This window comes from Haliaeetus albicilla, chromosome 7, assembly GCF_947461875.1.
Source record: "Haliaeetus albicilla chromosome 7, bHalAlb1.1, whole genome shotgun sequence".
Lineage (NCBI taxonomy): Eukaryota > Metazoa > Chordata > Aves > Accipitriformes > Accipitridae > Haliaeetus > Haliaeetus albicilla.
Window position 1 is genome coordinate 4,456,427 of NC_091489.1, and position 17,710 is coordinate 4,474,136.

At 40.5% G+C, this 17,710-nt stretch overlaps 2 protein-coding genes across 3 annotated transcripts in view; both read right to left on the reverse strand.

The window, feature by feature from the left end:
- The window catches only part of TANC2 (tetratricopeptide repeat, ankyrin repeat and coiled-coil containing 2), a 288,324-nt gene that overhangs the window by 267,101 nt on the left and 3,513 nt on the right, over positions 1–17,710 (reverse strand). Inside the window, exons 2-3 of one of the 2 annotated variants that reach the window (XM_069786690.1) lie at positions 5,138–5,273; positions 2,121–2,266 (exon numbers count right to left, since the gene is read on the reverse strand). The gene's annotated coding sequence lies outside the window, so the exon portion shown is untranslated. Of the gene's footprint in view, positions 1–2,120; positions 2,267–2,875; positions 3,244–5,137; positions 5,274–17,710 lie in introns of those variants that run through there. The other variant, XM_069786691.1, reaches the window with a different exon arrangement.
- The window catches only part of MRC2 (mannose receptor C-type 2), a 93,152-nt gene that overhangs the window by 1,197 nt on the left and 74,245 nt on the right, over positions 1–17,710 (reverse strand). The gene's annotated exons all lie outside the window — the stretch shown is intronic.

A 17,710-nucleotide genomic window follows, 5' to 3' on the forward strand; every position in this document is an offset into this window, starting at 1 on the left:
AGCTAATGTCAGTACAGTATGTAGTTGGGTTTTTTTCCCCAGAGGTAAGAACGAGTCTTGAGAATGTAGATAGAAGACCAGGAGGGTATAGAGATCTGTAAGATAGGGCTAACGCACATACATTCTACAGGTTTATAAAGACAGACTGCATGCACAAAGTATTATCAAGAGTTTGCTTTGATTTTAAAGCCAATGTGACACTAGGACACTTCTCCCAGAGGTGCAAAAATGCTCGTCTAACAGGATTCTGGTCTCTCAAATTTAGGAGGTATCTTTCAAATCGGACTTGAATACTGAGAGTCACAGTGAGGGATGTGAGGCAACAACAGTGTATAGCACAGAGGCAACAAAGTTGGGCAGAGCATGAGATATGGTAAAAGTGAGTTTTAAGCACGCAGAGACGAAAAAAATCCAAGGGAACAATTCTTCCACCAAGCAAACTCCTTGTATGCAAAATGAAAAGATAATATCTTTTCTTTGCCACTTACAGAATAAAGACACTTCCTTTGACTAGGCGATGTGCAAGGAGAAAATAAACGTCATTTCTTCATCTGGAGCTCAGACAAGAAACACGCCTGACTAGTTTGTTCCAGTCAGAATCACAAGAAAGACAGTAAAAAACCCAGCCTGGGGAAAGATTCACTTTCCCCACACTCCAAATTATGCTCACTTTTATAAGAGATGGAGATCATTCACACTCTTTTGCTGAATGAAAAACAGCAGCCAGGCCACTGGTATGAAGGAGAGGCGATCTGTACGATTTTTTACTACAAGCACTCATGATTAGGATGCACGGGGAATGTTGACTGTACCAAAACAAAGAACACTATGATAATATAGTCACCTCAAAGGTGGAGTCTGGAACAAGGGGAAAGGCAAGACCAAGGCAAAGTCAAACAGGAAATTTATAAACTACCCATGTTCAGGAAATGCTGAGGACTCCTGTTACTCCAGAGCAGAAGGAGTACTGGACTGGCGGCTGACAAAGGTCACCCTGAATTGGTCACGATGAGTCCTTACATCTAGAGATCTGAGAGTATAACCCCACTGTAACACTAATGCTCTTCTATGGACAGTGCCTGAAGTTTGTCTCCATCCTACCTCTTGGGCTGTCTACCCTCAGACAGTAATTTCTAGCAGAGGTGGCTTACATTCTAATATTGAGTTAATGATTGACTCTTCAAGTGTTCCTGAGGTCATGTTGTTAATAGACCTGCAAAAAGAGCGTGACCTCGGAGGCAAAAGTAACCTTGTAGTCCAGCTTTTGGAACAATAGCTTCAGGAGTTGTGTCCTGAAAAAGTCTGGGTGCAGAAGATGAAAAGTTAAATCAGAGGTGAGAACAATTAACTTGAGAGGGGAAAAAAAAACAAAAAAACAAAAAAACCCACCAAACAATTCCTGAAATCAAAGCATTCAAGAGCTTAAAGTTAAGGTAATCCCAAAAAGAAGCGTCCTGAAATAGTGCTCAAGAACTCAGATTTGAGCAGGAACTAGAATATTCCTATAGAGAATAAGCTGTGATTTCCGTGTGTCCTGGTGGAGCATTATCTCTGCTTTGTTCCTTACGTATGGGTAATACAGACTCCTTGTAGCTTGGTGAGATGATTTGATCAAGGCTGGATTTATTAGAATAGGAAAACCAAGCACACATGAAAAAACACCTCAGAGTCCGAGTGACTCTGATGGGAAACAGTCATTTGTCGAGGCAGCAGATGATTTTTTTTGTTGTTGAGGACAGCGAGACCCTGGCAGGAGGTACAGGGAGCCCAAGCTGGATTCATGGGGGAGAGGAGGTTCACTAAGAGGCAGTGCTGGGGAGTGCTGGAGTTTGAAATAGTTTTTCTATGATTATGTTTTCGAGCATAAGGCAGATAATTCTTATACCCTGGGGAAAAGGGACTATCTAAACTAATGGCTGGGTACCAGAATTTCTGGAAAGCCACAGAGCAGAGTACAGTATGTGCTGGACCCAAATTAACACAGAAAAGAACTGACCCAGGAAGTTTAAGATTTAGATACATTTTTTTGTATGGCAAAAAGATACACTTAGAAGTTTCAATGTCACCTTCCAAAAGCATTCTTAATACAGGCCTTCAGTATTCAAATTATCATCTCTTACCTTATACATCCCTGGAAATTGCTTTTGGGGCCTTATACAATATCCGATGCAGTCAATGGGAGCGGTTTTTGAACGACTTCCAGGAGAGCCATTAAAGTTCCTTCTTGGCTGCCTTCAAAACTTGCTGAAAGTTTCAGCTATGAAACCTGTGTGTATGAACAGAAAAATATCTGAGCAAGTTAAAGAGGAAAACATTCTTCAAACACACTTTGCACAATCTACCAGTAAGGACATAGCACAACAGCAGCAAATGACTGAGGACACAGACATTGTTAATTCCAGTAATCCATCTGATGTTCAATTATAGAAATAATATTTAGGACACTCAAGAAGCTTTAAGAGAAGGCAAAAAAAAAAGAAAAAAAAAAAAAGCCCAGCACCAGGAAAACCATTCACAAGCTGCAATATTTGAGAATGATCTCATATAAAAAAAGATTAAATGCAGCAAAACATGTAACTGGAAATGAGAGAAAGAGTGAAATGTCTTAAGATTTAGCATTTGAGGAATATATAACAGGTTTTGCCAAGAATTATTCACATACATCTGCACAATCCCCATCGATCTATTTTTACTTTTTTTGTGGGCCAATATAGAGAGCTGCGTATTGTCAATCCCAAAAATAAGCACTTAAGCTTTGAAAACCATTTGTATCACAGAGTACAGAAAAGAATGATTATGTTCAAATTAACCTTTCTCACAGCTTATGTAGCTTCACCCATGTTAGACTGAGGGCACAGCATAACCTTTTACTCACGTTCAGACAGGAACAAGAAAAAACACACAAAAACAAGGGTTGGATGATCCTGATCTGACACCACCTTAGCCCCATCTTTTGCTTTTGCATCCTATGAACTCTTTTCTCCAGGGGTTTTGCATCCCAGGTAAGCCGTTCTACGCTGTAGTACGCAGGTTTTTCAGGAGGTCACACTACCTATGTCCATGGTCCCTGTTGGCCTCAAAAGCTCAAGGTGAAATCCTGGCTCCATTCAAATAAATAGCAAAACTTCCTTGCCTTCGAAAGACATTTCCCACTGTAAATTCCACAGTCATTTGCAGAACTGTCCATCTGCTTAATTGTTCACCCCTGTTGTTGGTTTCTGTCAGCATTACCTTCCCTGCATACCTAATAGCGGATTTGCTCCAGTTACTTAGTTAATTAGCTTTCAGAGCATCTACTGTATACCAGGTACGGATAATTGAATGGCCATCCTATAAATAGGCTTAATAGTGGCTAAATAAAATAAACGCTAATTTCTTTCCCTACAGGCAAGCTTCAAAAATTAGGGACATTTCTCCAAAGTAAGTTCTCAGACACGCATTTCCAACTGGCCATAAAAACCCAGAGGTAGTTTTCCCAGAGAAGGGACAGAGATTATGCGGGCTGAGATTAGGCACTAGGTCTCCCCAACGTAGGCCTCGCCTTTGCCACACAATAAAGGCAACACCATGCAACCTGCTCCTCATCACGTGCCTCCCAGCCATGCAAACCATGCTTTAACTGTCCTACATTGATTCTGGCTCTTTTATATTCCCTTCCAATATAGGAGAAATCCATAATCTGACAAATGCTGATACTACAGTCCCAAACCTCCTTATTTACGATACTGGAGTATAAGCGGTATTGACAAAACCATTCTCCAGTGGATGCCATTAAACTAGTCATTTATTCAGCCAACACTATTTCAACGCAGCTTGTTTATTCAGTTGCTGTTGAAATTTTCTATAGTTTGTTTAATTCATGGCAGTGACACCTATAGGTGAGAGTGGGGCAAATTAACCCCCTTTTGAAGCTACAACCGACCACCAAAGCCAGCCAGAGCTCCCACAGCTGTTTGCATTTGTTTATAATACCAGGGATAATTTTAGCAGGATTCCCTTTTGTTTCTTCTCTCTATTTAGAAAACAAATGCTGAGCCTTCTGGGGAATATTCAATTGCTCACTTGCCATTACCATGAGCCATACATTAACCTCATCAGCAACAACGGGACTAAAAATCCTGGTTTCTGGAACAGGAAGCTGAGCAGATGAGTGTTGCTGAGCTGTCGGGACAGTTGTTGAGGGTAGGAGCTGCCAATCTAAAGAGATTTTTGCCTTTCAGCTAACTATTCATATGCAGTAAAGGTCCTCCCCTTTTTCCTTGCTTCCAACTGGCCTTCCAGATGCTATTTTTGCTAAGTGTTCATGACAAATCTATTCGGTACTGTAAAAAAGCCAAAGGTTCTTTACACCAGTAATTTAGCTATGTCTGCCACGGCTCCATTGAAAATACCACAGCTCCACTGCTGGGGCTTTTGACAGCACAGTGTAAACACACAACTGCAGGCAAACAAGTTAAAAGTATAATGAAAAGATAAGAGCTGGAAGACATAAGTCCAGCGCATTGTTCCCTCTGCTTTATGCAGTTATTTATTCTTGTGCAGTCAACTTACAGTATTTCTAAAGAAGTAATGTTTATGTGTTTTATGCATACTTTGCCTTGGTGTTAATAACAACCCAATAGGTGATGCAAAAGAAAATGAGGCCCATGGCAAAGACAGCTCAGGCATGAGTGATGAATGAAATCAAATGGGAGCCTCAATTCCCTCATCTCCTATTGCTTATATCCTTGGCTTTGCAATTCTAACACCATTTTCATTGTTTTAATGTCATTTTCTCTAGTCTTTGGTTTGTTGTTTAGAAGAAACAGGAAAAGCAAATTCTTATTCTCTCCTCCATGCTTCATCATCAGTAGGAGAATTTGAAGAGGTCAGAAAATTTTGACAAAAATATTTTTATTAGAAAAATAAGATTTCACTTAATTTCAACTGTACTTGGAAAAAGATTGCTTCCAAACATGTTTGCAGGCTTTTGTAGAGTGAGCTTTCCCTCCTGACATATGCACATACTTCACTACTATTTTCCAAATTTTTTCCAGTTGGAAGACAGTACGAATATGTGGGAAACATTGTCAAGCTTTGGAACGCTTTCCAAACGAAAATAACTTTCAGTTTTGAAAGTAACACTTGCAGTACTTACCAGGTGTTAAGTGTTGGATGCGTTAATTTTTAAAGTGACAGTATGACCCTGAGGCTGTTTTTAGGCTGTTTCAGTACAAAATGTCAGGTTCCTGCTCCAAAGAAGCTAGAGCTCTTCCAGACCAACAGCCATGTTTCTAGAACGGAAAAGAGAAGACTACGTTATCTTAAAGATCTATGGTAAAAGACATAATACTATAAGAGTAGCTAATGCATTTTTTTCCTTAATCGAGCATTAAATGCAGAACCTATGTGATTATATGAGGAATTATGCAGTAATAATATGACCCTGCAATAAAAATGGAAATTCAGTGGGCAGTTTGCAAACTGTAAGTTTTCCTAAAAAACAACCTGTAAATATCTGCAGAGGAAGCAGCATCCTTGGAAAACAATGAGTCATAATTTTTTTTTTCTTTCCTTGACATACCAAGCACAAAAAGGAGCTAACACGGATGGTAGCTGCTAGCATGTTTGTCTTGCACCGATTTCTTCATGTCTGAGAAGAAAAGGAATCCCTCAACAAAACAGTAGATAAATATTTGTCCTGGGTTTTTTCCCTTTTCCTTAGATGAAGCACTGTCATTTCCAGTCACTTATTCCCTGCGTGTCTTGGCTTTTGATGTGTTTCTCTTGCTGAAAATTAATGAAATCAACATTTTGCCACTAAGACATTCCCACATAACCTGGAATGCATTCAGATGACACACATGGGGGGTGACCATCACATAAAGAGAGCAGAGAATGTAAATATAATTTAGTCAAATGTGTGTTTCTTACCAGGATGGATTCTACCAGCATAACTCACGTTGGATAGCATGCTAACTTACAAGTTGATCCATTTAACCTAATGGCATAATTTACATAATAAATTAGCGACAGGTTTTCAACAGTGATCACCACCTAGCAAATCTGTGACACTCATGAACAAATACTTCAAAATAAATTTGTAGAGTTCCGATTTTACCAGATATTTGGCCTATTTTTTGAAATCTGGTTCTTACTATTCAATGGGAGTACAGGCAGAAGAACGACAACACAGCACTGCAGATGTGTACATACAAATATAAGGCCTTATTCTGCCTGAAGCAGCATTAAGCTCATTGCATAAACAGAGTGAAAGTACTACAGTAAATAAAGACATGACCTGCTTTATACAGGACGCCTTTTCACACCCTTGTTTCAGCTTTGTTTCTTCATGCATGTACAGAACAGAGTGCAAGAAAGGGAATCAAGTATTAAAAGCTTCATTCTATGAACGAGAGCTGAAGGCAGCTTAAGAGTTAAAAACATGACAAGAGCAATCCAAAATTGTATCTTCAGTACTACAGCAGCTTCGTTATGTGCCATCTCATCCTATAGTACACACCACACCACACCACATAGGGAAGGAAGAGACACCTAATTTTCTCACAAATGTAAGGATTTTTTTTCGTCTGATCCATTTCAAATACTACGGTCATTTGTAATGCATATTCATAACTTATCACATTGGTATTGAATCTTTAGCCTCACTGTGATCAAATATTTAAAATACAACTAATAAATTGAATGTAGACTTTAATTCACTACCACTCCATAACCTACAGATAAATTATACAGGCAGAATCCTTCCAGAAGTATAGAAAAGAACAGATTTTAAATTGGATTGACAGCAATGGTCATTCACGAGCAGTAAGTATCCACTCATGTATTACACAGACTGTGGATAAATGGGAAATTGTTACCTTCAGAACTGTCAGTTCCTTACCTGACATTTACTACAAAAGATTAAAAGAACCAGTTACAGCTGACAACAGACTGGATTGAAATTGTACAAGGTATGAAGATTTAGAATCTGGTCTGCCTCAGTGAAGGCTGGGACACATGCACCTGATTAAAATAAGGACGGTCAGTTATTTTGAAGGTAATAAAAATTATTCTCTCAAAACAACAAAGATCAACTTTCACAATCTATTTGCTAAATAGGTGGGATGTGAAATTACTTCCCCTGACAATGAGCATTCTTGGGGGAACAGTAAATGCACAGCACAACGTAACAGAAAATTTGAAATAAAAGCACACAGGGCATTTTTAGGTGTCATCATTTGTTAATGCTGACATATGTGACTAATCACAGTCAATTTAGTGTTGATGTTAAGTTTGTCATTTTTACAAGGATTGAGTAATGTTAAATATCACTGTGGGCAGGTGTGATTGTTACTTAGAAGAAAACTGATACAAGATATGAAGGGCCACATCTACCGTTGGTGTAACAAGTTAGTACTGCCCATTTCAGGACAGTGGAGCGATACCAAATTAAATCATCTAGGAACCTGTCTTGCTGTATCCAAATGAATTCTTACATGCTGTTAAAAAAACCCACCAAACCCAATAAACACTGTGCAACCAAAAATAATGTTTGCATCTGTTTCAAGAAGTATGTGCGCAAATTAATCTCAGGCTTTGGGATATATGAATTCTACAGCCAAGGTTAGTGGTTTGCCCTTGAAAAAATAAACAGATACCTTAGGTTTGGTTTGCTTTTCCTTTTTTTTTTTTTTTTTTTTTTTTACCCCAGTTAAAAGCACTGATCAGTGCCAGAGCAAACCAGAAAAGATGGACAGAATGTCAAATCCAGTACTTCACAGACTACCTTTGACCTCCCTTGACAAACAGCACCTACCAATCCAAACTGCAGCATATCCTCTGTATGCTTGTCCACGCTGTCTTCTGAAACACACTACAGGAAGACTACTAGAGACAAGAAGTCACAATTTCTCTGCAACACCAAACGTATCAAATAAGTCCTCGTTGCTAGTTTTCCTTGTTCAGAGGACAGAAAGAATTGCCACCACAATAGGTCATTAACTACCATCTTGGAACATCACATGCTTAATAACCTGAGAGGCTGACATATAGGCCCCTGCAGTTTTCAAGATCCTATGCACTTACAGGTTGCACATGAAATTAGAAGAAAAGGGTTACTCCATGTGAAAGAAGGTCATAAAAACCAACGCAATCAACTTGCAAGTGGATGTTTAGGAGGTGGCTCAAAACAAGACACTGGCAGGTTGCAGCCACTGGGGATAACATGCCACATTCTTTCCTCCTCTCCAGCTGCCAGTGTTAAGAAGATCCATAAAATACAAGGAAATCCACAACACAGTTCAAAACCAGCAAATCAATGTGTTCGCCTGTGATTTCATCTCAGCTCTATTCTGCCGCTTTGAACATGGGCGCTATGTTGCACGCGTCGATCCGTGGGTGTGCAACTCCACACCTCGCCAGGATCCCACCTCTGCCACGCACACGTCGGCGGTCTCGAAACAAACACCTACTTTGACACTCACCATCTACAGTCTGTCATACCTACCCTTGGGAGGTCTCCAATACAACAAAGTCGTTGAAGTTAACTTTAAACATATGTGTAGTTCTATCAGCTTAAATAGGAGGGGTTGTGTGCTTCAAGTTAATCCTTGCATAAACTATTTCCTCTTGTTCAAATCAAGGTGACTGTTCTTGGCAATAGAGCCTGTGCCGTTGCATCTGTTTGACTCTCAGGGGGGACCTGACAAGCAACCTGGGGTAGGATATGACTACAATATAAATATTTAACACAACTTTACATTTTAATTTCATCATCCATCTTCGTCATGATCTCCTAAGCTTTACTAATTCACATCCTCCTCCACAAGGCAGGTTATTATCAAAAGCCCTCTGAAGTACAGGGAAGATAAAACCACAAAAGGAACCAGTATCAGAGCAGGAACTAGAAGAAACTTTCAAAATGCATTTCAACACCTGTGTTTCGGGAGGCTTGTCTTGAAACATGACATCTGATCAGTTGCAAACCTGGGAAGCTAAGGATGCCTCTCTTTTCACACGGTGCAGATGGCATCACTTTAATTACTCTTCAGCATCACGTGTTGAATAGAACTTTTTTTTTTTTTTTTTTTTAAATAAATGGACTGCTGTCTTTGCCTTCCTATGAATGTTCCCACATTGAACATTCAAGTGAGGGAAGGCGGCGGGGGGGGCAGGGAAATCCCCATAAAACAGGGATCTTTCTGTAGTACTCCATAGGAATTATTTCACACCAAAAGACAAATGTTGACAGAATGAACATATGATCAAAATCATGGGCAATATTAAAAAGCACCGGCTGCATTTCCTAGTTACGGGAGCATAGGACTGGGTTGCTTGGTAACACAGCCTGCCAGCTCCAGCCACGCTCCGCTCGGAAATCAGCCATAAAAGGAACTCCCATGCCATTGCAGCGTTGCTACAGCAACGTGCAGAAGTGATGGATCCCAAGTTAAAGCCACACCTTAAGCAAGAATATGTTTCCTCTCATTTTAAACACTTTCCAACCCATAAATACATAGTCTGCAATTCTAAATAGCTCCCAGCAAGGCTAACTTACGGGGTTTTTTATTGGCGTTCACATCATTTGAGACTTTGCACATGTAGCAAAGCAATTAGCAATGGAAAAAAAACCCAAAACATAATGTCTGCAGCACTGGACTGCAAGCAGTTCATCAAACAATAAGGTACAACGCACAGCAGACGGTAGCTGCGTTCTTACAGTGCACTAAAGGACAGAAAGAGGAGGGTGCTCTATCTGGTAGGTGTGGGCTCACCTGTGCCACTGCAGGCCGGGCAGAGCGTGGGACCTGTCTGACCGCAGGCGTTCTACCCTGCCGCCATTTCAGCCCACAGAAAGATAGCCCACGTAGTCTGGAGTTTAAAGCATGATTTAGCTGACCAAGCAGGGAAGACTTGCAGTCAGGTGGGGCAAATCACACCTTTGGGTGATCGACCATGAACTTGCTCTCCAGGACTACCGAGTGGCCCAGGATAAGCAGCTCGGATGGAGATGCCCGTGTTCGACACCCGCTTTTGATCTGATAGATCCTACCCTTACGCTATCTCACTGCCCCACCGTACGCAGTTGTAACGCAGCTAATTCAGACTGACTAAAAACCGGTCACATCCTAAAAAAAACCCAAAACAGTCTGATGGAGGGAAGTTTACTACGACCACATGGAAGGGTAAGTTTGTTGACTCCTAGAAGTTTTCCCTTTGAAGCCAAAGAGTTATGTGGGTTTGCAGGATATCTGCTTTAACCCAATGTGCAATTCCTTCACTCCTAGCAGCTACTGTCCACCACCTCACCTCTGCACAGTGATGATACCGCTAAACCAGACACATACCTTGACAGGGAACTTCACTTTTCAAAGTCAATCAGTGCCAGCTTGTAACAATGTCAAGTCTGCCTTCATCTCACTGTGATAGCCAGATCCTCAGGCAAATATCCAGTGCAGATGATGAGGACAGACACAGAGCTTCTCCTGTTGCTGTGACATGCCCATCACTGGCAACTGAGTATGAGGGGGGTTAACAGAAGCCGAGTTCTTTTTTTCCTGAAAATGTCTAAAAGGGCCCCATGAACCAAAATTATAAAATAATTATACTCTGCCTTGAGCCGAATACAAAAAGGTTATTCACTACAAAGCCCTAGCAACCATCTTACCCTTAAAGAAAGCAGACTGCCAAAGCAGTAATGAAATGACACACAACTGTTAATTTCATGTCTGTTTTTCAGAAGTCTGTAATAATAACCAGTAATTCCTTACAAAGCATCCATTCTTGTTCCCTAATTCCCACCTAGGGATATTAAAAGACTTAACCATTCCCTAGCTGTATCTTTTAAGAAGATAATGTCCACTTTATTCCTTAAGTAAAAATACACAAATCTTTTTTAAGGGAAATAATCAGATTTATAAAAGCTTTCTAGAAGTGCTCAAGTGAGTCCAAAGGGTTTAGCAGGACCAGTAACGACATCTGAAGATACAGATTAATTTCTTCTGTTGCCCAACATGAGGTGAGTTTGATGGCCTCAGCATAATGGTTCATATCAGAAGGTCACCTTGCATAGCCTTAACAGTTCTGAGCAGAAAAGAATGAGAACTGCACTACACCAGACAAAGCTGCACAGGTTTATTCTGTGATTAGCTGAAAATATACAATTTCATCGTCACCGTTTGTGTGTCTTTCAAGAGGACACGTATTTATTACCAAGTAGATAGAGATCTGAAAATAATAGCAAAGGGAGGCAGGATTAGGAATAGCTCCTCTAATTGTGTTGCAACATGATGTTACCGCATAATGAAAAAGAATTCAGTTCCAGAAGCAGAAATCTCTGTGCAGCTCCTGTGATCAGCCACTTGGGAAAAAGAACTGCCTCAAAACATTGATCCTGCTGACTGACTCAGGATTGACATTAACAGGTCTGCTAGTCTCACCCAGCTGCCAGCTGCTCTTATGTACGTAGGAATAAACTGGGCTACAAAGATACTTGTGGCGTCAAAAAAAAAAAAAAAAAGCAGATTCACATATGGTACCTACTCAACAAAAACAGATGCAGGCACATAAACATCGTGCAGTTTACATAGGGAGAATCTTCGGTGAGCAGCCACAAACGTATGGCTACCACTCCACGTGAATTTATGCAACACTAACACATTCTCCTCTGCATCCAGTGCACAGTCTGCTGCAGCTCTCGGTGACAAATGTTGCCTCCTTAGCACAAGACAAAGATAGAGACTCCTGGGTTTTTGCTCTGGAAGTCCTCACAGGACTCGGTCAGGACGGTGGCTGCAAAGGCTCAGCCCCTATTTGAATTCCTGGGCCTTCTAGAACTGAGCTCAAGCTTCTGCTTTCCGCAGGACATGTGCAAGCCATTTGTCAGCACACTGCAGAGCCTGGATCTAGGATGCAATGATTCAACCTTTTGCCTCTGTAGTTATTCTGGTCAGCCCACGCTGCTGGCCAAAATGTCAACCCTCAATCGTGGGTTTGGTCCCCAGTGCCAATTTCAGCCTGATGTTCCCTCGGAATTTTGAAATGTAACCTACAGCACAATACCATAAACACTTTCTATTACTGTATGCTGTCTAATAAGCAATTCAGTGAGCATTATATTTTTATTTACATCTGAAAGAGCTGCAGTAAAAAAATTCTGGGCAGGCTATGCATAAATACATGAAATTGCTCCTACTTCACTAATGAACTATTGTGTGTAATAAAATTAATCTCATTCCACCCATGATATATCTAGTTTAATTTTTGAAGCAGGGAAATTTAGACACATGTAATTTGGAGAAGGGGGAGCCAAAATTCAAGAGATTCACTTTAAATCAATCAGGCAGTTGTTTTATTTATATAGCACCCTTCAGAAAAATTATCTGAAGGCACTTTACAATGCAAAAATAACTCAACTTGGCAAACTTCCAGGAGGGTTGCTGCTGTTGACCATGCCTTAAGACACCGTCTGTATGTCAAATGGGTTCCTTAATCAATGCACGCTTTTTTTAACCCAAATTTGCTTTATATCCTGAAGTTACAACTACAGTGACTCTAAGCAGGTATTTCCTGAGAGCTCATTCACACAGCTTGCCTGTTGGCCAAAACCAGCTGTTCTGTGGGTTGGTGACACAGCTTCCTCACACAGCTCTGCATGCTTTCAGGACAATAATATTCACTCCCATGCTCTAGGCAGGGTTCTCAGTTATTTTATTTCTGCATTTGAGGAAGAGATGGGAGTAGAAAGGAAGCTGCCTAAGCCTTTTTTGCATTCTGCATACTCTGGTGCAACAGAGGTCTGTGTGTACTTTACATAACGCGCAAAACAGATGAGCCTCAAACTGAAGCTCACATGAAGCTTTATGTAAAATACTTGCACAACAGCCTCAAAAACAAAGCAGAGCTCCCGGAAACAAAGCAGAGAGCTCTGAAGCAGAGCCTCAGGAAATGCAGCGCTCTACCGACTTGTGCCAGCAAGCCCTGTACATTTTCATTATTTATATAAAGCTTTAGATGAGCAGAGCAATGTGCACTAGGTAAAATGTACTGCACAAATAGGAGTCAGCTCCAAAAAGTTAGTCTAACAGCACCAAAGGAGCACACAAATCAACACAAAACATACACAGGATGATGTATGGCATTTTGAGTTGGGAAGTGGCTAGAAATAGGTTCAGTCTTAGGAACCATTTTTAGAAAAACTGGGTCTTTGTGAAGTCTGCTTGGACAGCTATTCCAAGCACATGGAAAGGCTTAGAACAAAGGAAAAAACACAAAGCCAGCAACAGTGAGAAGGGAGGGAGAAAGAAAGAGAGGGAGAGAAGGATCATGAACTGTATAGGACGTAGAGCTCTGACTTAGGAAGCTAAAGGAGCTATGAAGATGCATAGGGAGACAGTGCTCAGTAGCGCCTCAGTGAAGTTGGAATGGATCAAGAATCTGAACCTGATGAACAAAGCAACACAAGGTATTTTAAACAAAGAACATGCCCAAGTGAAGTGAACCCTGGCATGTTTGATAGATGCTTTGCTTTTAATTTTGAATTAAGGGAATCTGGAGTTTAAAGCTGTGCTATAAAATGGTATTTCAAAATAAAAACAGTGGCACAGACATTTTAATTTATGCATCTAGTCCTACAGGATTAGTTTCAAACTTTCATATTTTCCATGTGGTTTTGTCTGCTCTCTGTGTAGTTTCTGAAGGAACTGTTGGGATTAGGTTCAAGCTAAAATTTAGCCTCAGCTGTCATAATCTTCACTATTTAAGAACATCTCCCAAGCATTAAAACTAGATAGAGAGGAAGATCCTCAACAGGTACAATGCATCAAGTAGATTTATTCTGCAAAGCTAGATGCTAAGGGTTTTTTTTCAAGTATTTTTCCACATTCTGGATAAAACCTTCTGTGCTATACAGACAGACTTGGTTAACAGAGGCCTCCTTGTGCAAAAGCATGATTAATTTGGTACCTGCACTAACCTGGTGGTGCCCCTCCCCCAGAGTGAGTGGGATACATGCACAATTGATGACCGTACCTAAAGTCCTCTTCATGGGGAATGATATCCCTACAACACATTAAGACCTTGACTACAGCATTATCTTTGCTGCCTGAAGATGTTAACCTTCTCTTATCTCCACTCTGCATAAAAACCTTTGTTAAACTGCGATCTTCCAAGAGCTAGTTTTTGCGCTAAGCACGCAGAGCTTCTGGCATTAAAGAAAATACAATCTAGCAGTAACAGTGTGTACAGAAGGACAAAGACACAGCAGAATTAAGGTTGCAGCGCATGCTGTGTGTACAGTACTTATGTTTATACACTAAGGTGTGTATTTAAAGGTGACAAGCAGGATCTGTTAAGTAGTTTAACTCTCCGGTTTCTTGCTAGTATCACTTTGTGTTAGGTATACAGCAGTCCTAAAGGCTCCACAATATTTTTCAACTAATCACACGCTATGGAACTATGTGCACTAATGGGGAAAAAAGGATTGGCAATTGTTGGCATTGACACAAAAGGCATCACAAGATAGACCCCAAATGGCAGACAGAAAAGCCAGTGCAGGACCAGGACCCAAGACCTGCAGCATCCCAAGAGAAGCATCTGTGAAGGGCAATAGCTCCTGTTTTCTGACTGCCATCAAATTCTAAGTATAACAGCAACAGGGACACCCTGATTTTTCACAGAAAGCAAGACATCACCAGTACAGTGACTGGTACCATCTTCCCTCTCTGAAGGACGAGGTCTCTAAGTTCGTCCCAACACATTTAGTATCTAATCTGGGACAGGGGGGAAAAAAAAAAAAAAAAAAAAGTCTCAAGCCCTTCCTTTCCCCCGGGAAAGTCTGCCAGTCCCTATGTTACAACATGTGTCCCACGGAATTGCTATTACTGCACCTACTTCTTGGAAACAGAATGAGGTGCAAAGCTACAAGAGGTGAGGAAAATGAAGAACCAGTCCTCCTTTGTTCTACAGGGGGAGTTACTCCTGACATTTTTGTGGGAATGATGCTCAGCAAGCTGGAACGGGAACGTGCCAGATCAGGGGAAGGGAGAACTTGCTCTACGCTCTTGCCTTTGAGTTATCAGATTGCCAAAACATGCATCAATTTGTCAGATAGAATTTAAAGCTCATTCAAGCCATGGCAATTCAGAATTCCCCTTCCTCCTCTCAAGCAAGGAGGCCAGAACGCAAGAGAGAAGGTGATGCAGCAAAGGGTTGGGTACAGAAAAGCCTTTTTGTGCTGAGGACTCCTTTTTTTGAAGAGACAGACTATGCTCAATGTAAGCTGAAGGCTTTTCCTGCACTTTACAGTTTCCCCTGGTTTTTGTTTGGGTTGTTTTTGTGGGTTTTTTTCCACATTACCTTTGTTTGTTTTAAGGCATGTTGTTAAACTGAGCTATCTTTCCCTTCTTTTCTGGGAAGAATACCCTACTTTGGGGGAAATTTCAACCAATGACCACTAAAAGAAGGGAAAGCATAGGAATCAAAACAAAGAGGCTTAATCCCCTCAGCAGCACTGGTTTTTTTCCATGACTACAGGATAAATAGACTTGGTTTTTTTCCCTAAAGAAAAGGATGTTTTGTGCATATTTACATATATGCACTAGTGTACCTATAAGACTCAAGCTTTTAATAGCCCCTCTGCTTGTGAAAACACTGCATACAAAACATCCAGTGAGCTTGAAAACATTTCGGGAATCACTTTTAGAGGTCTGTAAGCAAGACACAGAAAATGAACTCCTTAGTGTCCACAGGGGTTTTAACGTTTCTGTTTGCCTCTCCTTATAACCTTTCTGAAAACACTTATGTCAGCTGGGGAAAAAAAAAATATCCAGAAAAACATATTGGAATGGGGTTGGAGGAATGTAATGCATCTTTCTGCTCTTAATGAAGTTAATCCAGAGTTTATAATTGACCAAAACTAGCACATGACTGATTCAGCCAATGTCACAGACACAACCACTGAATATTCTGTTTATTGTTTTTAAAGTATATTTTCTCCACTCACTGACTGATGCTCCATTAAAATTCTTGAGGCCATACCAAAAAGAAATTCTGCCAAGAGCTGCCCATTAACAAGCAATTAATATACAAGCTTTAAAGTACAAGGTTGCTCATGCCATCCCACAGAAAATATTCTTTGCTTGCTATTTCTCACTGGAGACATTTTCTGACAGAACATTCTATCTCTGCCAGGGATTTCAAAAAGTACACTGTAATTCTCAAGAAGAATAAAGTCTATACTTGCTCACTCTCAAAATACTTGGATTGATTAAACTTTAATCTTAAAGGCTGTTTTCTGGCCCACTTAACAACTGATGTAGTAACAGAAATGACACCATTATCTGTACAGCATCTGCCAGCAATCAGAACAGGGTAACAAGGCCATTCAAATATACATTGTGAATATGTAATTTGTAACATGAGAACTTGGGTGGGGGGAAAGTTCACTTTGGGCTTGCACCATCAACATTTATAATGCAGTCTCGCTATAGCCACCAGGTAATAAAGTCCTGACTTATGCAGCAGCATTTCTTTGCATTGATGATTTTCACCATAGGAAATGCTGCAGAGATGAAAACAGCCTTTGAAGAAGTTCTGCTTCACATTTGACCCCTACAAGGGCAAGCGAGGGTGTAAGAAGTAGACATGGTTCTGCATTTCAGTTTCCCAGTCATAATAGCTACTTTACAGAGGACTGACCATGGCTATTTTTTCTTTAACCAGAGGACAGACTGAAGGTCTGAACTGGATTCCTCATCTGCTACAGGGCTTACACAAATATGGGCTGTCTGGTGCTTGGGGCCAACCCACGATGCACCCATCCTTACAAAGTAGACATTAACCTGCACAGCAAATCCAAGAACAAAGGCTAAAACAGAAAACCCCATCAAAAAGGGCACAAATGCAACTCCACATTCCTCTGAGGACAAAGGATTGTTGTGGTTTTCAAAGTAAAATATAGCTTATAACAAACATCACCAAATTATGTGTTTTGCCTGGTGGAAAATAGTTTCAGACCGGAGGCAATTACTAGCCTATATCTAGGAGTCCGACAGTGTTGGAGCTCCTCCAGCTGCATAAGTCAGACCTGCCAAGTGTCACTCATTTAAATTGAAGCATATAAGTTTTTTGGCTTTAATTAGCAAAACCCCAAAGCCTTCATTGCTTCAATCCTGCAATACTAGAGTTGTTATTATCAAACTTAAGTCAAATGACCTTTATCACATTAAGGGACACAGAGCTGACAAATAAAGGCTCTTTAGGACAACTTCAGTTTTTGTGGCAGGCTTCTGCACATACGCCTACCCCACTGTCCTGTTTATGTCCAGTAGCAAAAGCTACCAACAGTTACAGAAAGCAGAGATCCTACAGCGCCCAAAGATCTCTCACCCATCTGCTGTTCTTGCTTCTGGCAACAACCAGCAGTTAACGGGTTTCCCGAGTTGCACATTACGTTAAGATCATTGTATTATTCAGTGGTAACTGACAGACCTATCATCTACTCGTGTAGAATCCCTTCTTCAACTTATTTATACTTTTGTCCTCCATGGAACTACTTCCATATTTTAATTACATGACATTTCATTAGTTCATTCATCAAAAATGAACAAAAACTCCTGGGATAGAATTCAGTAGATCAAACATTGATTCATTTTAATTACCTTGAGATATACATGAAATAAATGTGTTTCTTCTAATTCTAAACACTATGCCTTGTATTATAATGAATTAT